This window comes from Clarias gariepinus, chromosome 23, assembly GCF_024256425.1.
Source record: "Clarias gariepinus isolate MV-2021 ecotype Netherlands chromosome 23, CGAR_prim_01v2, whole genome shotgun sequence".
Lineage (NCBI taxonomy): Eukaryota > Metazoa > Chordata > Actinopteri > Siluriformes > Clariidae > Clarias > Clarias gariepinus.
In genome coordinates this window covers 26,157,179-26,167,500 of record NC_071122.1, presented here as the reverse complement: position 1 = coordinate 26,167,500, position 10,322 = coordinate 26,157,179, and positions in this window count along the sequence as shown.

The following is a 10,322-nucleotide window of genomic DNA, read 5'->3' as shown; positions in this document are numbered from 1 at the left end:
TGTCTGTAGTATTTCATACAAAAGAAGGCAAGTCTCGTGTGTGTGCATGTGTGTGTGTGCACGTGTGTGTGTGTGTGTGTGTGTGTGTGTAAGAGAGAGAGAAAGAGTAAGAGAGAAAGAGATGCTGAAATGTGTTGAGATTGATTGACTTCACTACAGATGTTTTAGGTTTTAGGTTTTTCAGTTTTTCCATTAAAATGTGATAAAATTAGTTTCTGGTAAATCTGGACGACACAGCAAGTCTTCAAGGTGTTCTTCATACTGACATGAGATTTTAAACTGATATGGAGCTAATAAATGAACACAAATTAAACTTTCCACTGAACATAATTGAAACCAAAATCTCTTTGGATCCTGGAGTCTCTACACACACCAAACCACACTGTAATGTAGAAGGAAAGTCCGAAAAGCTTTAAAGTAAATTCTCACATCATTTATGCTTGTGTTGCTACAAGGAGAGCAGATGTCTAAATGCAAGATGTATTATTGACTGATGCTTTGTTAAACTCCATTTGGTTTTTAAATAAATAAAGTGTGTACAAACAATGCAACAGGAATGTTAAAATATCATTTACATTTAATGAAAACTAAAATCAAAACAAATAATTTCAAATAACTGATTATACTGATACATCAACACTTTAATAAAAAAACTGTAAACTGCATTTTAAACCACAACAATATTACTGCTACGATTACTACTACTTATAATAATAATCCTGTACAATTCTAAAAGCATCCTAACGCGCTGCATGTGTTGATTCGCTGCAGTTTCCTTTCAGACCAGCAGGAGGAGCAGCTGAGGTCATTTTAATCGAAAGTATGTTTATGGCGACCCGCATTAAATCTCATTCTGCATTTTTATATTATTATTGATTAATGTTCATTTTATAATCAAGTTCCAAATGCATTTCTGTTTTTATGAACGTTCTTAACTCTTAAATGTTACCGCGGTGTGTCACTTAGTTTAAAATACGATTTTCTGATAAACAGTGAAATAAAGCGGCAGTGGAGGCGCCGAGCTCACACCCGGGGATTTACACACTGATTTACACAGTGAAATCATCGAGTTAAACTTTACCGTGTGTTTGTTCATTTCAGAGTTTCAGTCCTAAACTGTGACACAAACAGTCTCCTGCTGCTGTAGATAAAATCCCGCCCACTTGACAGAGCCCCGCCCCCTAGAGTGACGTCTGTTTGCGCTCTGTCACTGATTTGCATAAACACGCTGGGATTTTCCCTCGTTTTCCCATTTACCTTAACTTCATTCTTCTCAGGAAGAAGCGCTGAATTCTTTTCTGACACACCCCTTACCTCCACACACACACACACACACACACACACACACACCTTACAGTTCCAGTTTTGAACAATAGGTTACACATTATGACCACACACTGACACACTCTGGAACTCAAACTCTCTTTTTCTCACTACACACTTTACACACTTTATACACTTCACACACTTTACACACTTTATACACATTACACACTTCACACACATTACACACTTTACACACATTACACACTTTACACACATTAAACACTTTACACACTTCACACACTTTACACACTTTATACACTTCACACACTTTACACACTTTATACACTTCACACACTTTACACAGTTTATACACATTACACACTTTACACACATTACACACTTTACACACATTAAACACTTTACACACTTTATACACTTTACACACTTCACACACTTCACACACTTTACACACTTTATACACTTCACACACTTTACACACTTTATACACTTTATACACTTCACACACTTTACACACTTTATACACATTACACACTTTACACACTTTATACACATTACACACTTTACACACTTTATACACATTACACACTTTACACACTTTATACACATTACACACTTTACACACTTTATACACATTACACACTTCACACACTTTACACACTTTACACACTTTACACACATTAAACACTTTACACACTTTATACACATTACACACTTTACACACTTTACATATTTTACTCATTTTAACACACTGTACATGCTGAACATACTATACACACATTAAAAACACTTTGTACACATGCTGTATGTTTGTTCTGTGCTTCACACACTTTACTCATTGTACATGCTTTACATGTTATACGAAGACATGAACAGCACATGCAGATGATCTTTGACCCCTGACCTCTGATCCTACCTGCCCTACAATGGAAGGAAATACTTATAGTATATAATACACTATAGCATGTACAGTGTACATTACATGTGCCTTGTGATTTATTGCAGCAAACGCCAAACTGTACACACACACACACACACACACACACACATTTTTTATTAAATATCATGAATTAAATAATGACAATACAGAACAACAGAATAGCTCACTTAAATTGCATTACAACTATCAGTATTAAGTATGAGGTGGACACATGATTATTCGAACACAGTCATTATGATTATTCGGCTTCTCAGTAAGACTCGATGGTGCCACAGCAGGTCTGCTCACAGCTTCTTTCTTAGGAGCTTGGGACCAGAACTGTATCCAGTGGCCGGGCTTTAGACATTGGGTGGGAAATGATCCCAAGGTCTTCCACATGGTAGGAGAGAAACACATTTGTTTTTAATAAATACATTTTTTTAGGAAAAATTATAGCCCTAGACATGCCATGAACCATACACAGTAACTTCACTGAACTTAATTTGCAATATAAAAATTACAACAATAGCACATTTTGGGAAAATAAATTACAAAAGTAAAAAAATGTCTTGGACAAAGTCTTTAAATTCAGAAAATTTTAATTTCCATGTATTTAAGTAAGCGCCCTGAAAAATTTTACATAAATTTTTACACAGTTGCAACACGGCAGAGACACACTGATGTTACTGCACATCAACATTTATAACATCTGTTTCACAATAAAAACATTAGCAAGACACAACACCGTAATCAGCTTTCTTACACATATATTTACATTTAGCAGATTTTTATCTCATTACTCATCTGAGGGTGAAGGGCCTCACTCAAGGGCCCAACAGGGACAACTTGGTGGTCGCGGGATTTGAACCTGGGACCTTTTGAACCGTATTCCAATGCCTTAAACACCGAGCTACCCCTGACTCATACAGTGAGCTACCCTTGTCTCATACATATCACCCCTGATATATACAGTGCATCCGGACAGTATTCACAGCACATCACTTTTTCCACATGTTGTCATTATGGGGTGTTGTGTGAAAAATTCAGAAGAAAGAAATGAATTGAATCCATTTTAGAATAAGGCTGTGACGTAACAAAATGTGGAAAAAGGGATGCGCTGGGAATACTGTCCGGATGCTCTGTAGATGCACAGCGTGTTTAAAAGATGAAAAAAGTTAGAAGGTTAAAGCTAATAATAATAATCTGATCTGATCTTTAATGTAATCAGTGATATTATTATTATTATTATTATTATTATTATGATTATTATTATTATTATTTGAGGTTGAAGTCTTAAAACCACTCCAGCGTGTTAAAATTCACTTATACCACTTCAGCGCTGTTATTTCAGCCAAAGTGAAAATATGAACTAATCCCAGTCAAAATATTCACTTTATCTTTTCTAATTAATATCTATTGGTGCAGGTGTTTGTTTACATTGAGACAGTAGCACATTAGTAGATTATTTTACAGTAGATTATTAAATCCCACACATAACTGTTCATCACTTATAGTGCAGGTTAAAGTTCAGGTAGAGCTCTGAGGACGGCAGGGGATTCAGGAACGTCGTCACTCCAGTCTTGTGTGATGCTGCAATAAAGTCTGACTGGACAGAGAGACAGAACTTTTTCTGAGACGGGTTTCTCCAGTGTATGAAACGTAAAGTTATCATTGAAAGAGTGAGTTCTGACCAACATGTGGACAAAACCCTTCTTTTATGTATTTATATATATATAGGTGTGTGTGTGTGTGAGTGTGTGTGTGTGTGTGAACTGCCAGAGAATTTTCCATGAAGATAAACTGATACTGCAGGAACAACAGGACTCATTGTTTGCAAGTTCTGTGTAAAGATTACCACACACACACACACACACACACACACACACACACACACACACACGTTGCAGTCTCACTTTCACATCCACACATGGCTGTGTGCTTTCATTCCTGACTCCCTGCAGCACGCTCAGACACGTGAACACTCCAGCTGCATTTCCACGTCACGGCCTGAAACCCTAACTTAAACCTAAAGAAATCTCTTTTTTCTTCTAAAGACTTTTCCAACAGGATCGTCACGCCTGTAGTGGATGAGCTCAGACATGTTGATTTTGCGAGGTGTGTTTCTTTGAGTTCTGGACGTGTGCGACCTCCAGATTAGAACTGTGCAGTAAATCTGCACGCCAGTCATCACGGCCAATCACAGAGCTAGGAGATAAAAAGGAACCGGGAGAATGGGCGTGGCTCCAGGCTCTTACTGGGATGCAGAGATGCAGCGATGTAATGAACAAGTCCATTCAGGAGTGAGAAAATACAGTAATTCATAAGTAGTAAATTCCGTCTGTGTTGACCTTGCGCCATTTCCATTTCTCCGTCCATGGTCAGAGCTTCATGTCCTCATTACCCCCAAGTCTTTCTGTTGCTGAATTCCACCTGTCACTTGTTTGCCCAACTTTCCATATTTGGTCACAGCTTCCTGTTCTCACTCTGTTTGCTAATAGCTTCTGTACGTGTTTAAGGCCTTTTCCTTTGACGGTGCGGTGGTTAGCCAGGTGTATCACAACAATTCACTGCAGATTTCCAGAATTAAGCAACGTCATGTTACACAACACACACACACACAGGAAGAGCAAACGAGCCAGAATGGACCCAATCCGTCGGTCACGTGACCCAGGGAAGCCGACGTCTTCGAATGACGTCACGCTAGAAGACAGAACAGACCTGCAGGAGAAAGGGCTTCACCGTGATGGCGGAGGGCAGCGGCCCGGGCGGGGCACCTGCAGTGTCTTACACTAATTACTGTAAATACAGTCAGGTACTCTAATCAATCAACTGTGATAGAAAAGAACTTAGACAAAGTTTGGTTGGGCTGGGTAGACCAACTGAACATGAGACCCAGACTAATGTTTGTTACACACACACACACACACACACACACACACACACACACACACACAGGAAAGGGCGAGGGAGATACATACTGAGTGGGCAAAAGTATTGGGACAGTATACGCTGTATTACAGACCCGGTGATGTCACCTATTAGTTCAGGTTGTGTTCATTAAAATCAGCTGCTTTAGTTAATTCATGGACTTATACTTATACGTTCTGAAGCTGTGGTGTCCACCTCATACTTAATACTGATAGTTGTAATGCAATTTAAGTGAGCTATTCCGTTGTTCTGTATTGTCATTATTTAAATGCTCGAGATTGTCATGAAAACAGTCACCTTCGCTTTTGTCTCAATACTTTCGGCCACCATTGTATTTATTATAAAGGTAGATATAATGATGGTAACTGATGATGGTGTGTGTGTGTATAATGCCTCAGGACAACTTGATTTAGTCCCTGATCTTTTGTCTTTGCTCTCAGTACATCCCCTGGCCTCACAAAGGCAGATGAGGATGAGGATGGTTCACATGATGCAAAACGTCGCATGTCAGGTTATCTTCGTCAGTTCTTCAAAAATTTAATATGTGTGATATTTATGTCGATTTTTCTTCTTGGAAAGTAAGTGTAGTAAATATACAGGTTATTTATGGGAAGTATATAGACCTGCAGTGGTTAGTTATGGTTATAATCCTGCATATTCATACAGTATTTGGGAGCGATAGTTAATTCTAGAACTGACCAGATGTGTTATAGCATTAAACATTTCCACAAAGCCTTTTTAACTCCGTATTTCAGACACATCCGTTCACATACCAGTTAAAACAAACAGCCGTTCTATCACAGATGCAACCATTTCACCATACACACTTACTACAAGATTTATAAATGGGAGATTTGGCTTCCAATACTTAATGACATTTGACATGAATATTATGTTTATTAAACAGCAGCTACATTATTTGAACTCCATTTAAAGTATAAACAAACAGTCAGAAATATTACTCCATGTTCAAAAGATTTACAACATTGAATTTCAGCAGTGGAAATGTCACACTCGAGGGACTGGGACGCCACACTGAGATCGACAGCCTCTTAACTGTCCACGGATGAGGGGGAGTCCCATGTTTGGGACACACCACTGGGGTGGTCAGAACCAGATGTAATGAAATAGAGGAATTATGCTGAATTAGTTATTGAACATCACATGCAATGACAATCTAACATACAGTCAGTATCAATTTTGGGATGAAGATGGGATGTTTGGCCGTCTGGTCTCTGTACACCACCACACTGAATCTGAAGTAAAACACTCAACGTGATGCCAGTGAAGTCAAACGAAAAGTCTGGCATTACCCATTCAGGAATTACAGACATTTTCATACACACGTCCAGTTTGGGGGTTCATAAATACAGGTGGGAAAAAAACATAATTAAACTCAGGGACCGTCTTTAATACTTGGATGAGAATCCTTTGCCTGAAGTCTGAAGCCGTGGACATGAGCGGTGCTACGTTTCCTCCCGCGAGATGCTTTGCCAGATTGTACTGCAGCTCGTTTGCGTCTCTTCAGTCTTTGTCTTCACTTAGTGAAAAGCATGCACGACTTTTATTTACGTGCTTAGTCACCGTGCACCTACTGGTCAGCCATTTGTTTCATTACTTATGAGCCTTAACCCAACATTTGTGACAGTTTTAAATTTCTAGACAAACGTTTAACCTGACACTTACTGTAAGATCACAGCTACTGTTCGGAATCACACTGACAAACCCTCAAGTGTCTCTTCTTCCCACAATTACAGGCAATTTTTTTTTTTTAATTATCGCAAGTGCTATCAATTTACGGATATAATTTACCATAGACTAATAATTTCCTCAACGAAAAAGTTCCTTTTAAAACCAACCAGTATAAGAAGTTTCAGGCACATTAGCAGTAGATTCTCTATTCATGACAGCATTTATGACCTTTCACACCTGCTGTTTTCATCACTTTACAAGGAATTAAAAGGAAATTAAATAATTTAGATTTGGCAGGATGTGTAGTGATATGAAGATCATGTACACAAATTTGCTTCAGACATTCACAATTCACATCAGAATTATTTTTCCATCAATTAACCAAAGCAGCTGATTTTAATTAACGCAAATCTTCACCCAGACCTGAACTAATAGGTGACGTCACCTGTCCTGTGCACAGAGAGAAGTAATACAGCGTATGTTGCATTGAGTCTTTATAGATTTAGAGAAGGCGTACGACAGGGTGCCGAGAGAGGAGCCGTGGTGGTGTCTGAGGAAGTCTGGAGGGGCAGAGAAGTATGTTAGAGTGGTGCAGGACATGTATGAGAGTGCTAAGACAGTGGTGAGATGTGCTGTAGGTGTGACAGAAGAGTTCAAGGTGGAGGTGGGTCTGCATCAAGGATCGGCTCGACGCTCTGGAAAGCAGAGGAATGAAGGTTAGCTGCAGTAAGACGGAATACATGTGGCGCTGAAGAAAAGACAGGAGGCAGAGTTGGAGGTAGCAGTGCTGAAGATGTTGAGGGATGGACAGGATCAAGAATGAGTTCATCAGAGGGACAACCCATGTTAGATGTTTTGGAGATAAAGTCAGAGAGGCCAGATTGAGGTGGTTTGGACATGTTCAGAGGAGAGATTGTGAATATATTGGTAGAAGGATGCTGAGGTTGGAACTGCCAGGCAGGAGGTCTAGAGGAAGACCAAAGAGGAGATTTATGGATGCAGTGAGAGAGGACATGAAGTTAGTTGGTGTGAGAGAAGAGGATGCAGAGGATAGGGTTAGATGGAGGCAGATGATTCTGAATGGGAACAGCCAAAAGACAAAGAAAAAGAAGAAGTTGTTGTAACACAGTGTTGTGGTGATGAGGTCACAGGCACACACTGATCAGAGTTCTGTAGATCTCTCCTCTGCTCGGTTCCGCACCTCTCCTGTGTAGAAGGCCGTGCTCATGAACATCTGAGTCTGTCTAAGTGTGTGTTGAACATGGTCTGCTGTAATACACATCTAAAACACACACACACACACACACACACACAGTTAAATGTGATTTAGGTGTGTTAGGTACAGTAGATGTGAGCTGCAGCAGGTGTGTGTGGTGTTGTTCCAGTGACTGAACCTTCCTGCAGGCCCTAAGTTCAACACCTAAACTCTTTGTGTGTGTGTGTGTGCGTGTGTGTGCGCGTGTGTGTGTGTGTGTTGGCTGTAAACATGTTTACCGTATCTATTCCTCATGTTGTACTCTCAGCCTAAAACAGACGCAATCTGGGAAACTACAGTGCTAAGATTAAGACTGTGCCCTACTCTTTCCCCCTATCCCCTACTCCCTCTACTCTCTAACCCCACTCTCAACCCACTACTTCCTCCCTCTACACTTTACTCCCTATTTCCTCCTTCCTACTCCTAATTCCCATGTCCCTTCGGACTGTGAAGTGCATTCTGGGTAATAAGAAGCTCCCTTGGTATGCTACGCTAAGCGTCTAGATGTGAATGTGAAGGGGCAGAACTCCCTCGCGAGTGCACCATGTAGTGAATTTTGTGTGATTTTGGGTTTTGTTTCTGTAACAATGAATAATGGGTTTCTCAGGTCTTTGTGATTTTCTTCACTGAGACAAACACAGACTTCTTCACCTTTTCCCAGACATGTTGTCTGTGTAGGGAAGCTACTCCGGAGTCAGAGATGGACTGTAATCAGCCAAACTGGGCATTTCATTTAGCCTTAGAAGTTAATAAAAATGAATTAATAAATAATTATTTTTTGGGGCAAATACCAGCCCATAAATTAGGGGCTGCAGCATATTGGTTAATGTTCTACAGTGACCCTCGGCTGGCCCGGTCCCGTCTCTCTCTCTTCCCTCCAGACCCTGTCCTCTCTCCTCCGTGTCTGGTGAAACAGCGTGGGAGTGACGAGGGCCGAGAGACAGAGTGAGCAGGAGGAGAGCGTGGTGGAAGCTGTGAACGTGTGTGTGTGTGTGTGTGTGTGAGCCTTGACATTATGAGCATAATGATAAATTTGATGTCAGCCATAATGTACGGAGGCTGAGAAGTGCAAAACAAAATAACAAATTCAAAGACATAATAAGCAAATGATTTTGTATTTGAGCTCGTTATTTGTTTTGCACGTCTCGGCCAGCGTAATGATGATAAGCTCATCGTAACACTGTTATAAAGTAAGACGGCCACCTGGTGCTGGAGGTCCCTCAGTCAGTAGAGGTGAGTAGTGCAACATAGCGTACGTGTGTGTATTCTGTAGCTAGCATACTTCCCTACCGCAGCCATAACTTCCTCTGAATAACATTAACAAGCTAACGTGATTTAATCAGTGTCGCGCTGGCCAAGCCCACGTTTTTAAGGTCGTGTAAGCACTTCACTGCCTATCGTACTGTGTATGACTGTGTATGACTGTGTATAAGACAAATAAAATTAGAATGATTAATATGGAACTTTAGCACTGATCTACTTATAAACTAACCTTTTCTTTAACAGTTAACGTTGTCCTCCAAAACCAGCTCTGATCACCAGCATGTCAGTCAAGAGCCAGTGACTACACTGGTCCACTCATACTGGTCCACTCATACTGGTCCACTCATACTGGCACGCTGATCTCGCACCGCTCCACTCACACCGCTCCACTCGTCCAGAACACTCACTCCTGGTTTGGGGGAACGGTGCAGTAGTGTGTTCACCTCCCAGTCCAACCCTGGGTGGAGTGCACTCACCACTGCGGCTTCCACTGCAGACTCTCAGTCACATGTCTTTCTGATTTATTTCAGTGTAATGTATTTATATGCATAAAGTATTGTAAAACACATATGATGGTACTTTAGACAACTTTAAGTATTTGTACATCATGACTTGTGACTTTAAAAATCTCTCTTTTATGTTAAAATGTAAACATGCAGAAATATTATAGTTGAAATGGTCACGCGAGGACTCCAGAGTGTCTGAATATCTGACACTGATGACCCAAATGAATGAAAATTTTGATTTAATTGTTTAAATAAATCTCCTATCTTTATCTGGACAATCTAAATGTGTGTGGTTTAGGGGATCCACGAGGCAGCCGATTCTGAGTTTTTTTGGGCTAGAGTTAAAAACCACGTGAAGTTTCACTGTTAGTGTAACAATATCTAATATATAATATAAAATATATCCTCTAATCTTCATTTTAAAATGTGCTTAATGATTTTCGAGACAGAGGCTAGCTAGCTGTAGCACATGTAC